The sequence below is a fragment of the Rhodnius prolixus genome, unplaced genomic scaffold, assembly GCF_049639745.1.
Source record: "Rhodnius prolixus isolate KJV_2025 unplaced genomic scaffold, Rpr scaffold_2, whole genome shotgun sequence".
Taxonomy (NCBI): domain Eukaryota; kingdom Metazoa; phylum Arthropoda; class Insecta; order Hemiptera; family Reduviidae; genus Rhodnius; species Rhodnius prolixus.
The window spans coordinates 53,856,920-53,875,097 of record NW_027411592.1 but is presented as its reverse complement, the minus strand read 5'-3'; the positions used below and the strand labels follow the sequence as shown (position 1 = coordinate 53,875,097).

At 33.2% G+C, this 18,178-nt stretch overlaps 1 long non-coding RNA gene across 2 annotated transcripts; it reads left to right on the top strand.

Annotated features, from left to right (window-relative positions):
- Nucleotides 1–1,553: 1,553 nt before the first annotated feature.
- Nucleotides 1,554–17,751, top strand: LOC141448537 (uncharacterized). 2 transcript variants are annotated; one of them, XR_012455127.1, is made up of 4 exons: nt 1,554–1,644; nt 9,641–14,460; nt 14,831–14,931; nt 17,558–17,751. It is a non-coding gene; the product is annotated as an uncharacterized lncRNA (long non-coding RNA). The 2 variants fall into 2 exon arrangements; XR_012455126.1 differs by lacking the exon at nt 1,554–1,644 and adding an exon at nt 5,461–7,626.
- The last annotated feature ends 427 nt before the right edge of the window (nt 17,752–18,178 follow it).

Genomic DNA, 18,178 nt, shown 5'->3' with positions numbered 1-18,178 from the left:
AGAGACTGCGCTATGACATCTTTGGAACCTTGAGGCCAAAGGAGATAACAGCGCAGAAGGAACTAGTAGGGAAAGCTCTCGACCTTCTTAGGAGGGGAGGTTTCACCTACTAGGTTTAAGGGGAAGGCACAATAAGCCTCGTGTGGCTGCAGTGCCGTGGGGATAGGGTCCCGCCCCGTCTTTTCAAAATCTAAAAAAAAATCTATGTACGACCATTTTATTATAATTAATTTTATAACAATATATTGATGGGAGAAAGTCGATAAAATAAATTCAATTTTAGAAATGCTTGGCGGGCCGCGTGTTGCTCATCCTTGTTCTAAACGAAGTATCAATGGAGGTGGAACTAACAGCAGCATTGTCATGCTAGTATTTTTTCTCCGCAATAGCTTACTACTATTGATGCATTTTGGAAGATACGCAAACTTGTAAAACTGTTATAGGTATAATTATTTTTTTAATATTGTTTGGAATACGCTTTCAATTCTATATCGTAATGTCAGTATTTGTGAATGAACTTGGCTTCTACGTCAACAGTAACTGCCAAAAATGGTGCTGGAATGTACCAGGGAAATGAAGGAATTACATTCAAGAACGTTTTTCTTGTCTACATGCTAGTTTGGTATTTTATGAAAAGAGGAGTTTGGAAAGTTAGTCTTATTAAACGCCTATCTTCTCTTTATTGGTAACGAAGCTGCTATAGACTTTTACTGTTTGCACTGTGTATCTTCTAAGAATAGACGGTTTCACAGATACCATCCTAGACGCACCTAGGATAGACAAGATTAGATACATCTATAACTGTGAATCTTTACATTCATATTATAACTCAACGCACATCGATTTGTCTTTGCAATTAGTCCTATTGAATTTGAAACGTCCTATACCTATTAGAATACAGCCATGTACGTAAATTCATTTTATATTTGAAAACTAACGAATGGACGCGATGATTTAGTGAGTCTAAAACTCTGTTTAGCGTTCCGAAAGGAACTGACAGCAAGTTGTGTGTGGTTCTTTTAGGGAAGAGGAATAACCACTTCTTCTAGAGAACCCACAGTCAAACTCCAACTCATCATCACTTCCCAGACGCTTTCATTCTACGAACTTTTAAAGGAAGGAAACCTATTAGCCTAGATCAGAGTCTTTCTGAATGTCTCGCAGTAGCCTTGTTGAATCTATTATAAGTTTTGGATTAATGTCTACCTCCACTTAATGAGCCGGGACTTAATACCTTGAATTCGAACCCGGGATCACTTGACGAAGCTGTATCGGCTTTGAACTCAATTAGCGAGTCGATTATACAAACTACTTTAGTACAAAGTAAAACTACTATCATCGTTGCGTTATCAACATTAGAAATGATGTAATCTTCGTTGTCCAGGTAATTTTTTTTTTACTTTTTCTTTTGTATGTTTTTTTAGGTGTTGTTGGCCCTTTAATAAATAAAAAAAATCTTTAATTGAACTGATTCATTTCATAATTTCACTCAGAAAATTAACAGCCAATCAACTTGCACCATTCTAATGATTTCCACCAATCAAGGGCCTAATATTTAGTTGTCATAGTAACTTCATTCAACAGCTGATACTCTTAGGTGTAATCCCAAACAACATGGTTGGGCCGTTATCAGCTGATGTAGCTGTAAGTTGCCATTTGATATAATTTTCTTGGGGTGTCCACTGTGTCCATCTCGATAGAATTTTGAAGGACTGTGTTACAACTTAATAGTGGAACAAGTGTAGGCAGACAGGAAGTAAATGCATTTAAGTAAAAGGAAGTCGGCTAAAAGATTTGTGCATGTTTTATTTTTTGTTATAATTGTTAACTTGAGATTCATCGGTTGCACTAGTGATTAATCTTATTTTCTATAGCATAATGAGCTTCTTGCCAAAACATTAACCATTACAATCAAAGTACATTTGTCCCGGTGAGAATGAAAGTGGCGTAAGTCCATTTTTTATTGAAATCAAGGTATCGACAAGGCTTTGTATTCTACAACTGTTTTGTTTAGAGTGACAATGCAGTAAGTTCTTAGTGCACTTATTGGCTATCAGGAGAAGCACGAAGTTTTAGTACTTAATCAAAAGATACTGCTGAGAACGACAGTGGCGTAAGTCCACCAGATTGTTTGTTTAAGACGGTTTTCTTGGTGAAGTTTATTGTCTTGTGGTGTTAATTAGTAAATTGTTATATGGTTTTAGTTAACTAAAAATTAAAAATAAGCCTTAGTGTTAGTGTTATTAGTTAAATTTTAATTTGGATTTTTTTTTGTACTTTATTTACTTTCACAACTGCAATATATTTCTGCAATAAGTGAAGCAGATACATACAACATGATAATAGATAAGTACATGAATAGCATGAGGGCAGAATTCAATCATTCCCAAAGAAAACTCCCAAAGAGGAGTTCACTATTGTGCACTCGCACTTACTTCATTTAGAAGATCAAGTGGCCACCTGCGCTTCAGCCGTCTTGGAGAATATTCAGGCAATGCAGTAAGTTGGGATACTAGTAGATTGGGATGTGAGGTGATTGACGTGTGGAATTTAATATAACGGGATCTTACAGCTTTTGAAAGATAAGGAACAAGGAAATCTCGGTGCAAGGTAGAGGGACATAGTAAGGAGCATTTGCGATTCGACAGAGTTTTTGACTGGAAGGATTGGATTTTGTAGATATTGGAAGCTTTGGCTGAGCCCCAAAGTTCCACTCCGTAAGTCCAGGCAGGTTTCATTATTATAGTGTAGATAAGTCATTTATTCTATAGTAAGAGTTTAGATCGCTTGTCGAGAAGTCTAGAGATAAGTTTGAATCGTCTGTTCAGTTTATTGGGAGAGAGATGACTCTTGATTGAAGAGAATTGGTAGGATTAGTTAGGATCAGATTGTGTTGAAGACAGTTTTTTATTAGAATTGCAGTGCCCCGATGGGCAGTATCATCAGGGTGATCAGTTCTGTGGATAGTGTGGTCGGTTATGTTGAAATAAGATCTGTTAATAAAATGAGTCTCTGTGATGAGTCTTCTTCATTTAGAAGCATTGGTTTATGGAATAAAACCCTTAAAATTGGTTTTAAATGCCGTGTTGTTTAACCTTGCGCCAGATATGTTGAGAATGACAATGAAGTAAGTCACATTTTTGCATTTTCTAAAATAATTTTAAGTCCCATTACATTCCAATATGCACCAAAAAATTTGATTCTATGTAATAATAATAAAAACAAAAACAATAAAGCTATTTTCATTATCTGCATTTTTTTACAGAGCAAAACACAAAACTCGTTTTATCTCAAAACTGTTTAAAATGGACTTACGCCACTTTCATTCTCACCGGGACATTTTGAACATTGAAATTAAAGTCTTGAATCCGCATGTTATACTGTATTTGTCCACGCAAAGTTTACTGATATTCCTGAAACTGCCTTAACGCCTCAAATACCGTACTAAAGAAATTATGTTTAACTTTCTTATAGAATATTGTTACAGTTTGGAAGTAATAATAGAAGAGTCTTATACTTAGGTGTTTATATTTTTTTTTTAATTCTTATATTTAGGTTTTTATAATCCATTCCTATTTTGGAAAATGATGAATCAAGGAAATCTACTTGGCCTGTGGAATGTTCGTAAGGTAATCTTATCTATTATTTAGTACCTTCTGAGTATTACATCATAAACTAAGACCTCTTTTATGATGATTAATCCTTCGCTTTGAATTAGAATAAGTTATATTTTCCATGCAAGAAAGGTTGAAGTTGAAAAAAAAAACTAGTAATATTTGAGTAATTTAAAAACTTTATTATTTGGACAAATAAACCTAATTGACAATAAAATAGAGTAATTTTTGAAGATTTAATTCGATTTTATTGATAAACAAAAAGTTGTTGAAAATTGATTTACTAGTAGAATTCAGTAGGATTTTTTCAACCGCTTTCAATTAGTTTATTACAGAATTTCATGTGATTTGATTATCAGATAATAGGTAAATTTTTTGAACCTTTTTCTTCCTAACCTTCTTGAAAAAAGCTTTAATTAAGGCTTTTAAGGTTTAGTTTAACAGAAAAATCCTACGTTAGTAGCAGTATTACAATAATGTAAATTAAATTCTAATTTCTACTGAAGTTTTAATATAGTATTTTTTCCTTTTATCCAGTGTTTTCATCCTTGGGCTTTTTCGATCTTTTGGCAACTTGCAGCCCCGTTGAACTCAGCTTTCACATGAAATGGTTATTGTAAGGTCCCTCCCACTATACTTCCAGCAGCACTACTGTAAATGAGTTGATGGCATCCACTCTCCAGTTCCGATAATAAACTAATCAAGGGAATGTATCTACACTCCATTTGTGGAAATGTTTTGCAGGTCTTATCTATTATTTAATACGTTCAAAGAATGCATCATGCACTAAAATTTGTGTTCAATCTTTCCCTATTAATTTTGATTGAAAAATTGAACATTAAATGTGCATGTTATTCTGTATTATTTTCTAATCACAAAACCATTTTTTGTCGGTCTAATAGTTTTTAATTCTTCGATTCCAAGACACAACCTAACGTCTTCTGTAACCGAAGATCTACGTTTTGAGTTCTCTCAAACGACATGATGGCCTATATTTCTACGTGAGTGAACATTCCATTATTAAATTGTTAAATAGTAAATACCTAATGATTTGACAATAGAGTAATTAATACCACTTTTACTTGCAGTCTTCAAGTTGTCAATATTTACTTGGTAAATGCATTCAATATATCTTTTAATCAAGTGTATGAATCACAAAATATATGAAAAGGTACAAGTTCTGCAAAAGTACCTAATTTCATGCTTAATAAGATAATTTAAAAGTAAAAAAAAAAATACAAGGAAAATTTTAACTTAAACCAATAAACTGGTTAGTTAGTTTACATAAAATTAGTATTTTACCTTCTATTAAGAATAAGAATTACTAAAAAGTATGAAGAAATAAAGAAATTTAGTATAACGTGACCGTAACCTTCCTCTACATGTACGCAAGTGGATGGAGGAAATCTCTACTTGTGTAGGACTGTTTAGGAAATGATTATCTCTGTGGGCTCTGCTTCACATCCAGCAACCGAAAATATTAGCAGATCCTCATTAAGTCTACTCTGGAGAATGAAGACGTCTAGGGAATCTCTACTTGTGTAGGACTGTTTAGGAAATGATTATCTCTGTTGGCTCTGCTTCACATCCAGCAACCGAAAATATTAGCAGATCCTCATTAAGTCTACTCTGGAGAATGAATACGTCTACGAAATCTCTCTTGTATAGGATTGTTTTCAAGGTAATGTTATCTATTATTTTATACGATATAAATATTGCAACATAAACTCATAAACCTTCATCAAATTAGGAGAATAAATAAAAAGCTTTATTTTTGTAGAGAAAAATATTTATTTGCACACGTATTTTATTTTTAAATAAAATTAAAATTTTACTTTCTATTAACAATAAGAGTTAACATACAGTAAGTACATTACCTTCTATTAAGAATTAAGAGTTTACATACAATAAGTACTTTACCTTCTATTAACAATAAGAGTTTACATACAATAAGTACTTTACCTTCTATTAAGAATAAGAGTTAACATACAATAAGTACTTTACCTTCTATTAAGAATTAAGAGTTTACATACAATAAGTACTTTACCTTCTATTAAGAATTAAGAGTTTACATACAATAAGTACTTTACCTTCTATTAAGAATTAAGAGTTTACATACAATAAGTACTTTACCTTCTATTAACAATAAGAGTTTACATACAATAAGTACTTTACCTTCTATTAAGAATAAGAGTTAACATACAGTAAGTACTTTACCTTCTATTAAGAATTAAGAGTTTACATAAAATTAGTATTTTATCTTTTATTATAAAAAAGAATTGCTAAAAAATGTGAAGTTATAAATAATTGAGTGTAACCTGACCGTAACCTTTCTGTACGTGTACGCAAATGAATATTTGCAAGTAGAAATATTTTTAAAACAGTTGTGTTTATTGTTTATTTAATAGGAGAAAGGATAAAGTATGAAGTTAGTATTAGTTTTAGAAGTGTCCACCGTACAGTACTGTAATACTTGATGGAGGGGGGCAGAGCGATGTGTTCCCGACAAAGGTTTTCCCCACCCTGCCACGCCCTTTTAACACAGTTGGGCAAGATGGCGGCGTAGCATATCATATGTTCAGTACATGTGTTCACCTGATCACCTGATTCATTGGATGAATCGCTTGTCGCGCTGGGCTCTCATTGACCGGATTCAGCAGGACTTCTGGAAGCGCTGGCGGTTGGAGTATCTCCATACGCTTCAACAACGCTCCAAATGGTTACTCCCCGCCACTGAGATCCCCCCGGGCCTACTCGTCCTCATCAACCAGGAGCACCTCCCTCCACGCCAATGGCCTCTCGGACGAATTACCGCGGTGCATCCGTGTCAGGACGGAGTCGGTCGTGTGGCCGACGTGCGCAACGCTACGGGGGTCAGTCGGCGACCGTTGGTCAAGCTCTGCCCCCTCCCAACGAAGCCAAGTCTTCTGGGCGGGCGGGATGTTCGGTCGTAAACGAGAATAGATCTGGCAACACCGGGGAGTGCCTGGGTGGATGTGTGTGTGTGTGTGTGATAACCCTCGCCGAGCTGGGCGCTTGTACGAGAGTCGCGGCTCTCCGCCTGGGATCGCTCGGCCTACTAGCTGGGCAACTAGAAGCCAGTCAGTCTGCTCTCTGCTGTAATAGAGACAACCTGCGCTGCTTCGTTTGTGCATTCGACGCCCACGCTGTGGTTACTACGCAACTGCTGCCTTTCGCTTCCGCTGTCGCTACGCTGTTGGTAGTTAGCTTCCCGCATCCAGCGAACATGAGAGAAGTGCCCCCAGCTAATTTACATCTGAAAACACCCCGCTCTGCTTACAGTACTGCACGGTGGACACTGTAATTTAGGTGATTACGGTTCAACTAATTTTTCTGCTAACATCTATTACATAACTTGACTGACTCAGAAAATACCATCTCACTAATTTGGGTTCAGGTCAAAGTATTTGTCAATAAGTTGAACAAATAACTGAATATATCGTGCATAAAGTAGATAACAGTAAGTACACAGCAGCTATATTTCTTGATTTAGCTGATATATTTGATAATTTTGGCATATTGGACTGCTATACAAAATTAGGTAGACTTATATGCTATTAATTACATTATTCAAATCATACGATCTTTTTTAGAAGACCTAACTTTTGTATGTAAGAATAATAAAATTTTATTTTATTAATTACATTTTATTGTGGTAGATTACCATATGTATGAAAATAAATAAATAAAAAAAAAAACAGCTGGAATCAGCTGCTTAGATAACCTTCACTTACCAGCTGATCAGCCTGGCCAGTTACCGTCGGCCATCTTTAACACGTTCGTGGTGTCTCTTTATTAACGTGATTTTTTAAGTGAATATTAGTGCGTGGCAAAGTGAAGTTCGATTTTATAAATTGAATTTAAGTTATACTTAGTGCGTGATATACAGTTTTAGTGTAAATAGTATTGTGAATTATTTTAAAAAGTGACAAGTGCTGTTGGACTGGTGATCTATTGAGATGCTGATGAACTTGGATATTCTTTAAACAAGGTAAGACTTTATTATCAATTATTTAATGATATTTTTATTATTCTTGCATGAAAACAGCATGTCACTTAAATACTGCTTCATCTTGCTTCGTTCAGTTTTGGTTAATTCTTTAATTTTTTGAACACTACAAAAAGTATTTAAATTGATTTCTAAACCTTTTTGATGAATTCTTTGATCTTTTTTTTTTTTAATCGACTATGAGTTCAAAATTATTATTCTTGGATTACACTGGGTCAAAGTAGGCTGTAAAGTTTATTACTTTTATCTTGGTAGGAACTTCTTTTTTTTCTCGCTCCAATGAAATTATACTATTCGCTAGAGAGAAACCAGGGTTTTTTATTTTATATAAAATCTTTTTTTTGTCAATAGGAATACCATAATGAAACGTTAAACAAAACAACACCACACACAAATGCAAAAAATGTCTGTGAACACTTGGCAGATAATTCTTACACAGCGAGCTTTCATCGATCCTACTAATTTTGTAGTCGTCAGCGTTTGTATTTTTTCCCAGTCTTCTAAAATAACATTTTTTAATTGTTCACGGTTTCTTAGTTCTCTTTTATTTATTTGGCAACTGTTTAAATGTTCGATTGAGTTTGGGGGGGGTGTTTATTTTGGCATTGGCTTTCGCCATACAGCCAGCATCGTCTAGGTGCTAATTCGATTGAGTTAAGGTGTTGGGGCGTCGGGTTGTATCACGTAAAAGCCGTTCTTATGTTTTTAGTTCGGTGTTTCGGGCCGTTTTCTTGTTGGAAGGCAAACGTTCCATCCAACCCTATTTTTTTTAACTTTCACGTAAATTGTATCTTAATATTTTTTTTGAGCACTTGTGTTGGGTTCTTGTCGAACAGTCTTCAGAATTTCCCGTTTATGAACGGAATTAAGTTTTGGTGGCCGTCCACTGCGTGGCCTACTAATCACATTTCCGTACTTTTCGTACTTTTTAATTATATTATGCACCGTTGAAGGGTTTTTTTGAACTATCTTCCCAATTTCTCGAATCCTTTTTCTTTCATTTCGCAACCTCACAATAAGTTCACGAATCGCTCTAGGAACTTCCATATTAGCGGGCAAATATGTACTAATTAGATAATTTATTCACTAGACTGACTGTTGTGGTTTCTACAATACAATAGAGAACTTTGAAACTTTATTCAATCGTTTTTCTGTTTGTTATCTTAATGTTTTTACACATTTATACAGCTGTTCACAGACTTTTCTTGCATTCGTTTGTGGTGTTGTTTTATTAAACATTTAATTGTGATATTCCTGTTGAACAAAAATAAAAGATTGAATATAAAATGGAAAACTCTGGTTTCTCTCTATCGAATAGTATATTTCATTTGAAAATAAAAGAAGTTTTTACTAAGATAATAATAAAAGTAATAAAATTTAGGTTAGTGTTCACAGACTTTTTTGGCCCAGTGTATATAGTTATTGCAGTAATGAAGTTGTTTCAGGCGTTCCTGAGGTTTGACACCTTGGAACATTTCTTACTTTTTGTTCATTAGCAGTGTTGTTTCTATATTCTCTGAACTTTTCTTACCTACGCTATAGTTTCTACCTTAAATAAATGTATAACTCGTCAGGATATCCTAACTAGATTTTATTATTGGGTACTATGTAGTGTCTCCCTGCATCCTGTTAATTGTACACGTAACTCTTTATCTATGTCCAATATGCTTGAATGTTTTTAATTTAGCTGATTCAATTATTAAATTATAAAGATTCAATTATTGTATATTTAATATGGTTAATGCATTTATTTATTTAACATCGATAATTGAGAATCAGCTGATATAAAAACATACCCAATGTTGGGATTTTAATTACAGGTTACTGTAAATTAAGGGATTGGAGAAGAAAACAGAGCTGATTAAGTTCTTAGGAAATAAATATTTTTATTTTAGATTAAATGATTATAATACATTCTACAGTTTAAGAAGTTAACAAAATTTAAGAATAATCATTAGTAATTTGAATTACATAAGTAAATGTGACATTATTTCAGGCTGCTGGTTTTAGATAGAGGTGCTCGTGTTGATAACAACTATCTCTTTCATTGCAACACTTTGCACAGCATTGATTTCTGGATGTGAATTGACACTACTCCTGTTGCTGGTATTACCTGAAGATAATTGTACAAAGGTTAGTGAAATTTTATTTTTAAAATAAGTTTTCTTTTTAAATTTTCTTAAACGTTTGCAATCTCTTTTTCAAATTTGCACAATGAGATAAAAATCATGCATGATCAGCCAAAGGAGATAATAGCGTAGAAGGAACTAGTAGGGAAAGCTCTTGTCCTTTTTAGAACGGGAGGTTTCACCTATTAAACTTACGGGAAAAGCACAATAAGCCTCTTGTGGCTGCGGTGCCGTGGAAATAGGGTTCCGCCCCGCCATTTTAAATCTAACAAAAAAATCTACTTATTTATTAATTTAGGTGATTACGGTTCAACTAATTTTTCTGGTAACATCTATTACATAACTTGACTGACTCAGAAAATACCATCTCACTAATTTGGGTTCAGGTCAAAGTATTTGTCAATAAGTTGAACAAATAACTGAATATATCGTGCATAAAGTAGATAACAGTAAGTACACAGCAGCTATATTTCTTGATTTAGCTGATATATTTGATAATTTTAGCATATTGGACTGCTATACAAAATTAGGTAGACTTATATGCTATTAATTACATTATTCAAATCATACGATCTTTTTTAGAAGACCTAACTTTTGTATGTAAGAATAATAAAATTTTAATTTATTAATTACATTTTATTGTGGTAGATTACCATATGTATGAAAATAAATAAATAAATAAAAAAACAGCTGGAATCAGCTGCTTAGATAACCTTCACTTACCAGCTGATCAGCCTGGCCAGTTACCGTCGGCCATCTTTAACACGTTCGTGGTGTCTCTTTATTAACGTGATTTTTTAAGTGAATATTAGTGCGTGGCAAAGTGAAGTTCGATTTTATAAATTGAATTTAAGTTATACTTAGTGCGTGATATACAGTTTTAGTGTAAATAGTATTGTGAATTATTTTAAAAAGTGACAAGTGCTGTTGGACTGGTGATCTATTGAGATGCTGATGAACTTGGATATTCTTTAAACAAGGTAAGACTTTATTATCAATTATTTAATGATATTTTTATTATTCTTGCATGAAAACAGCATGTCACTTAAATACTGCTTCATCTTGCTTCGTTCAGTTTTGGTTAATTCTTTAATTTTTTGAACACTACAAAAAGTATTTAAATTGATTTCTAAACCTTTTTGATGAATTCTTTGATCATTTTTTTTTTTTTAATCGACTATGTGTTCAAAATTATTATTCTTGGTTTACACTGGGTCAAAGTAGTCTGTAAAGTTTATTACTTTTATCTTGGTAGGAACTTCTTTTTTTTCTCGCTCAAATGAAATTATACTATTCGCTAGAGAGAAACCAGGGTTTTTTATTTTATATAAAATCTTTGACAATAGGAATACCATAATGAAACGTTAAACAAAACAACACCACACACAAATGCAAAAAAAGTCTGTGAACACCATGAACATAATAAATTACATATTCCTTCACATTGTACATGTATTATAAATTTTAAAAACTTGTAGGACCTTCTTTGTTTCTAATCACTTCCAACAGGCGAGCTTTCATCGATCCTACTAAGATTGTAGTCGTCAACGTTTGTATTTTTCCCAGTCTTCTAAAATAACATTTTTTAATTGTTCACAGTTTCTTAGTTCTCTTTTATTTATTTGGCGGCTGTTTAAATGTTCGATTGAATTTGGGGGGGGGGGGTGTTTATTTTGGCATTGGCTTTCGCCATACAGCCAGCATCGTCTAGGTGCTAATTCGATTGAGTTAAGGTGTTGGGGCGTCGGGTTGTATCACGTAAAAGCCGTTCTTATGTTTTTAGTTCGGTGTTTCGGGCCGTTTTCTTGTTGGAAGGCAAACGTTCCATCCAACCCTATTTTTTTTAACTTTCACTTAAATTGTATCTTTATATTGTTTTGAGCACTTGTGTTGGGTTCTTGTTGAACAGTCTTCAGAATTTCCCGTTTATGAACGGAATTAAGTTTTGGTGGATGTGCGCTGCGTGTCCTACTAGTCACACTTCCGAATTTTTCGCACTTGTTAATTATGTTCTGTTACGATTTTTTTTTTTAACTATCTTCTAATTTAAACAGTCTTTGCGAATAACGGAATAGGTCTTTTAGAATTACGGAATTAGAATAGTTAAGTAGTAATAAGGGATTCATCAATCTTTAAATTATGTATTTTTTTCCTGATTAGTGGAAAGTTTATCAACTTATTTGTATACCAAAATTTTAGGAAGCAGAGACCCAGCTTGAAATTCCGCACTTTATTTAAAACTTCAGAGTGTTTTCTGAGCAGTGAGGTTCCATTCCAGGTCGATCAACTATTATTATCGTGTTGTTTGAAAATTACTTACTTTATTGCTTGATTACGATTAAGCATCGACTGTCGTGTTGATGTTTATCTTATCGACATCACTAATGCATTTCATTATGTCAACTTACTAGTTCATTAAGACTAGACATTATAGATGTACGTAATAGAAACCTTTTAAACTGAATTTTCGATTGCCTAATGAATATAACGATTTTAAAAGTAAATACTTACTCTGGGCCAAAAACGTCTGTGAACACTTGGCAGATAATAAGCCATTCTTACACATTGTACGTGTATTATAAATTTTAAAAACTTGTAGGACCTCCTTTGTTCCTAATCAATTCCAACAAGCGAGCTATCATCGATCCTACTAATTTTGTGGTCATCAACGTTGGAATTTTATCCCATTCTTCTAAAATAGCGTTTTTTAATTGTTCACGGTTTCTTATTTCTTTTTTATTTATTTGGCGGCTGATTTCATCCGACAAATGTTCAATTGGGTTTAGGTCTGGGGATTGTGGAGGGGTGTGTAAGCGCCGGGGTCTATTATATAAAAGGCATTCCCGAGTTTTCAGTGCGGTGAGTTTCGGGTCATTGTCTTGTTGGAAGACAAACGTTCCCTCCCCAACCCTAATTTTTTTGAACTTTCTCTTAAATTGCGTCTTAATATATCCACATACACATATTGGTCCATCTTACCATTAATTAGATCTAACTTGCCCTCTCCGTTAGCACTCATGCACCCCCACACCAGAATGTTGCCTCCCCCTAGCTTAAAAGTTGGCTTTATATTTTTCATTTTCATAGCTTCATTTTTTTTTTGCCACCCTTTTTGTCGTCCATCAGACCCACAAACATTGAATTTCGACTCATCTGAAAAGATTACGGTTTCCCAGAAACTAGAAGGCTTAGAAACATTTTCTTTCTCGAAATCCAATCGGCGCTTACGATTTATTTTATTGATAAAAGGTTTTTTCCTTGGGACTCGACCGCAATAATCGTATTCATGTAATTTATTTCTAATTGTCTGTGGTGTTACGCTTACACATAACCACTTGATAATTCTTGACTGATTTTTTGAGCGCTTGTCCTGGGTTCTTCTCGAACAGACTTCAGAATTTGCCGTTTATGAAAGGAATTAAGTTTTGGTGGCCGTCCACTGCGTGACCTACTAATCACATTTCCGTACTTTTCGTACTTTTTAATTATATTATGAACCGTTGAAGGGTTTTTTTTGAACCATCTTCCCAATTTCTCGAATCCTTTTTCTTTCATTTCGCAACCTCACAATAAGTTCACGAATCGCTCTCGGAACTTCCATATTAGCGGGTAAATATGTACTAATTAGATAATTTATTCACTAGACGGACTGTTGTGGTTTCTACAATACAATAGAGAACTTTGAAACTTTATTCAATCGTTTTTCTGTTTGTTATCTTAATGTTTTTACACATTTATACACCTGTTCACAGACTTTTTTTGCATTCGTTTGTGGTGCTGTTTTATTAAACATTTAATTGTGATATTCCTGTTGAACAAAAATAAAAGATTGAATATAAAATGGAAAACTCTGGTTTCTCTCTATCGAATAGTATATTTCATTTGAAAATAAAAGAAGTTTCTAATAAGATAATAATAAAAGTAATAAAATTTAGGTTAGTGTTCACAGACTTTTTTGGCCCAGTGTATATAGTTATTGCAGTAATGAAGTTGTTTCAGGCGTTCCTGTGGTTTGACACCTTGGAACATTTCTTACTTTTTGTTCATTAGCAGTGTTGTTTCTATATTCTCTGAACTTTTCTTACCTACGCTATAGTTTCTACCTTAAATAAATGTATAACTCGTCAGGATATCCTAACTAGATTTTATTATTGGGTACTATGTAGTGTCTCCCTGCATCCTGTTAATAGTACACGTAACTCTTTATCTATGTCCAATATGCTTGAATGTTTTTAATTTAGCTGATTCAATTATTAAATTATAAAGATTCAATTATTGTATATTTAATATGGTTAATGCATTTATTTATTTAACATCGATAATTGAGAATCAGCTGATATAAAAACATACCCAATGTTGGGATTTTAATTACAGGTTACTGTAAATTAAGGGAAAGGAGAAGAAAACAGAGCTGATTAAGTTCTTAGGAAATAAATATTTTTATTTTAGATTAAATGATTATAATACATTCTACAGTTTAAGAAGTTAACAAAATTTAAGAATAATCATTAGTAATTTGAATTACATAAGTAAATGTGACATTATTTCAGGCTGCTGGTTTTAGGTAGAGGTGCTCGTGTTGATAACAACTATCTCTTTCATTGCAACACTTTGCACAGCATTGATTTCTGGATGTGAATTGACACTACTCCTGTTGCTGGTATTACCTGAAGATAATTGTACAAAGGTTAGTGAAATTTTATTTTTAAAATAAGTTTTCTTTTTAAATTTTCTTAAACGTTTGCAATCTCTTTTTCAAATTTGCACAATGAGATAAAAATCATGCATGATCAGTCTCTTTACATTTTCCATGTATCTTAGTAAGATCAGATCAATTGAAAATGCATCACTTATTAGAAAATGTTTCGTTTTCAAATAAATAAATAAAATAATAACAATAAAATAAAATAAAAAACGAAAACAAGAAGAAACAGAGACTGAAAAAGAAATAGATATTATTACAAATATTAAATAAAGTAAAAAGCAGTACATTTTATTATACACATACAATTTATTAAAATAGTTTATATAAAAATAAAAAGAAATGTTTGGTTTAGGTAGCAAGAGAAATGCCATTACATTTGAGAACTGAATAGGCAGTGAACAAGAAAGGATCCTTCTTAGGACGTTGCACTAAATATTTACTTCCACCTTTCACGTAAGTTCTTTAAAATTATTTCGCATGTTGCATGTAATCAGCTAAACTGGCTACGTGGCTAACTGGTTAAACGTGCTACCTGGTTACCTAGTTAATAAATTAAAATTGTTAACTAGTTATCTGTTAAACTGCATAGCCGGTTAATCGGTTAAATTGGTATTACTGGTGTATCTGTTTAACAGGTTTATGGTTATCTAGTTAATCGGATAGACTGGCTAACTGATCTAACTGATAAATTGGTTTAACTGGTTAATTCGTTATTCGGCTTAGCGGCTAACTAGTTTATTGGGTTAAACTGGCGAACTGGTTTAACTAGTAAAATAGTTTATCCGTTGAACTGGATAGATAGCCAGCTAATCGGTTTAATAGTTCATCTGGTTGACAGGCTAACTGGATAGCTAGGTAATAAGTTACTTTGGCTTATACTAGTCAGCCAATAAAACCGATTAACTGGTTACCCAATTTAACTAGTTAAACCAGGAGTCAGGTTAACCAATTAACTAGTTAACCGGGATGAATAGTTCAATCTCTTAGCCGGTAAACCAGATAAATTGATTAGCTAGTTAACCGGTTAAACTGGCTGACTGGTTAAACTGGTTAACTAGTTAACCGGTTAAACTGGCTGACTGGTTAAACTGGTTAACTAGTTAACCGGTTAAACTGGCTGACTGGTTTAACTGTTAACTAGTTAACCGGTTAAACTGCGTAATCGGTTTAGCTGATTAATTGTTAACCGGTTAAACTGGAACCTGGTTTAACTGGTTAACTAGTAAATCGGTGTGGTTAGGTTAACCTAGCCTTACTTAACCTAATTAAAAGGAGGGTTAGGTTAGGTTAGGTTAACCTAGCCTAATTAAAAGGGGGGTTAGGTTACGTTATCCTAGCCTAACTTAATTTAACCTAACCTACCCTAGCTTAATTATCCTTAGCCCAACTTAACCTAACCTACCCTAGCCTAATCTAATCTAACCTAAACTAACCTAGCCTAGCCTATCCAGCTAAAAACTGGTTAACAAAGCAGCCTGCCAGTTTTGCCGATTAACTAATTGACTAGTTAAACTAGCCAGCCATTAAAACAAATTACCTAGTTAACCTATTTAACTAATGGAATCAGTTAGCCAGGGTAACCGATAAACTAATTAACCAGTTTAACTAGTTAAACAGTATAATCTGTCAGCTAGTCAACTGGTTTAATCGGCTAACGGGTTTAACTAGTCGTCCTGATTTACTAGTAAATTGATTAAACTAGTTTAACTAGCTTACTGGTTCAACTAGTTGATCAGTTAAACTGCCTAACTGGTTAAGGGTATAACTGGGTAGAAAGTTAATCGGTTAAACTTGTTAACTGTTCATCGGTCAAACTAGCCAACTGGTTAATTGGCTAAACTTGTTAAACTAGTTCAACTGGTTACCTTTGTCATTTCCTTTCACCTTACAACTTATTTTCTTCATTTGTCCACTTATTCTCTAACCAATCCACTTAAATTTATTTGTTTAAGTGGATAGTTAAAAGAATCAATTGATTGGTGGAGAAAATAAATTGATAAATGACAAAGGTAACCAGTTGAACTAGTTTAACCAGTTTAGCCAGTTAACCGGTTGATATTAATGACCGATAACAGTTAACAAGTTTAACCGATTAACTAGTTACCCAGTTATACCTTAACCAGTTAGCCAGTTTAACCGATAAACTAGTTAAAGCAGTTAGCTATTTAAACTAGTTTAACCGGACACTAGTTAACCAGGTTGACTGGTTAACCCATTAGCCGATTAAACCAGAATACTGCGTTAAATAGGTTATACTTTTTAAATAGTTAATGGTAAACTGGTTCAGTTTATCGGTTAACCTTGCTAACAGGTTCAGTTAATTAAATTGGTAAACTAGGTAATCTTTTTTACTGGAAACAGACTAGTTTATCTAGTAAACTAGTTAATCGACTAAACTAGCTAATTTGTTAACCAGTTTATCTGGTTAAGTACTTAATCGGTTAAACGGTTTAACTAGTTATTCCGTTAAACTGGTTAATCTAGTTCAACTGGTTACCTTTGCCATTTATCAAATTATTTCTCTTCACCCATCATTTATTTTCTTCACCTATTAACTTAATGTATTCATCTATCTACTTGTAGCTCTACCTACCAGCATATATAAGTGGATAGGTAAAATAAGTGGATAAATGAAGAAAATAAATTATAAGGAGAAGAAAATAAGTTGCTAGGCGAAGCGAAGTGACAATGGTAACCAATTAAACTAGTTTAACCAATTAACTAGTAACAAGTTTAAGTGATTAACCAGTCAACCAGTAAAACCAGTTTAACCGATTAATCAGTATCAACCGAAAACCGATTAAGTAGTTAGTTTAACCAGTTAAACGAGCATAACTGTTATAACTGGTTACACTGGTGTTACTGTTTTAACTAGTTTATTAGTAAAAGCAGTGATCCAGTATAACCGATTTGATTCTTTATTCAGTACACCAGAACAGTATAACAAGTACAACCAGTTTAACCTGTGAAACAGTTAGCTAGTTTAACTGGTTAAAAGATTAACCAATTACATTACTATAGATACTTTATCATACCTGTAACAGTGCATAATAGGCCAATTGTGCTCTTCTGTTTCAAGGAATTAGTTGGATCCAGTTCTACATCAGTTTCTACCCTGATCCATGTTCGGTGTCTTGTCTTCAGGAACATTATGAAAAATCAAACAACAATAAATTAGTTTCCATTTTTTAAACTATACTTAAAATGATAATGTAAAACTAATTGTAATTTATTGTAGTTAAAAAAGTTATAATAAAATCTATGATGAACTAATACTTCGTTCTTACTGTTTGTCTCCCTACACCTACTGATTAAGTTACTTTATTTAAAAAAATAAATAATTAAAAAATAAATGAATTTTTTTCTACTATACGGGCTGCAATTTTCAATTTCCATTTTTTTTTTAATTACCATTAGCTAGCACAAAAAAAAAAATTGAGTAAACTGAAATCTTGAGCACTTCACTTGAACACTTACCTAAATTTTATTACTATTTTTATTAACTTAGTACATACGTCTTCTTTTTTTTCTCAAATTAAATTATACTATTCGGTAGAGAGAAACTAGAGTTGTTTATTTTATATAAAATCTTTTATTTTATTTTTTTAACTGGAATATCATAATGAAACGTTAACAAAACAACACCACACACGAATGCAAAGTCTGTGAACAAGCGAATAAATGTGCATAAATCGAAATT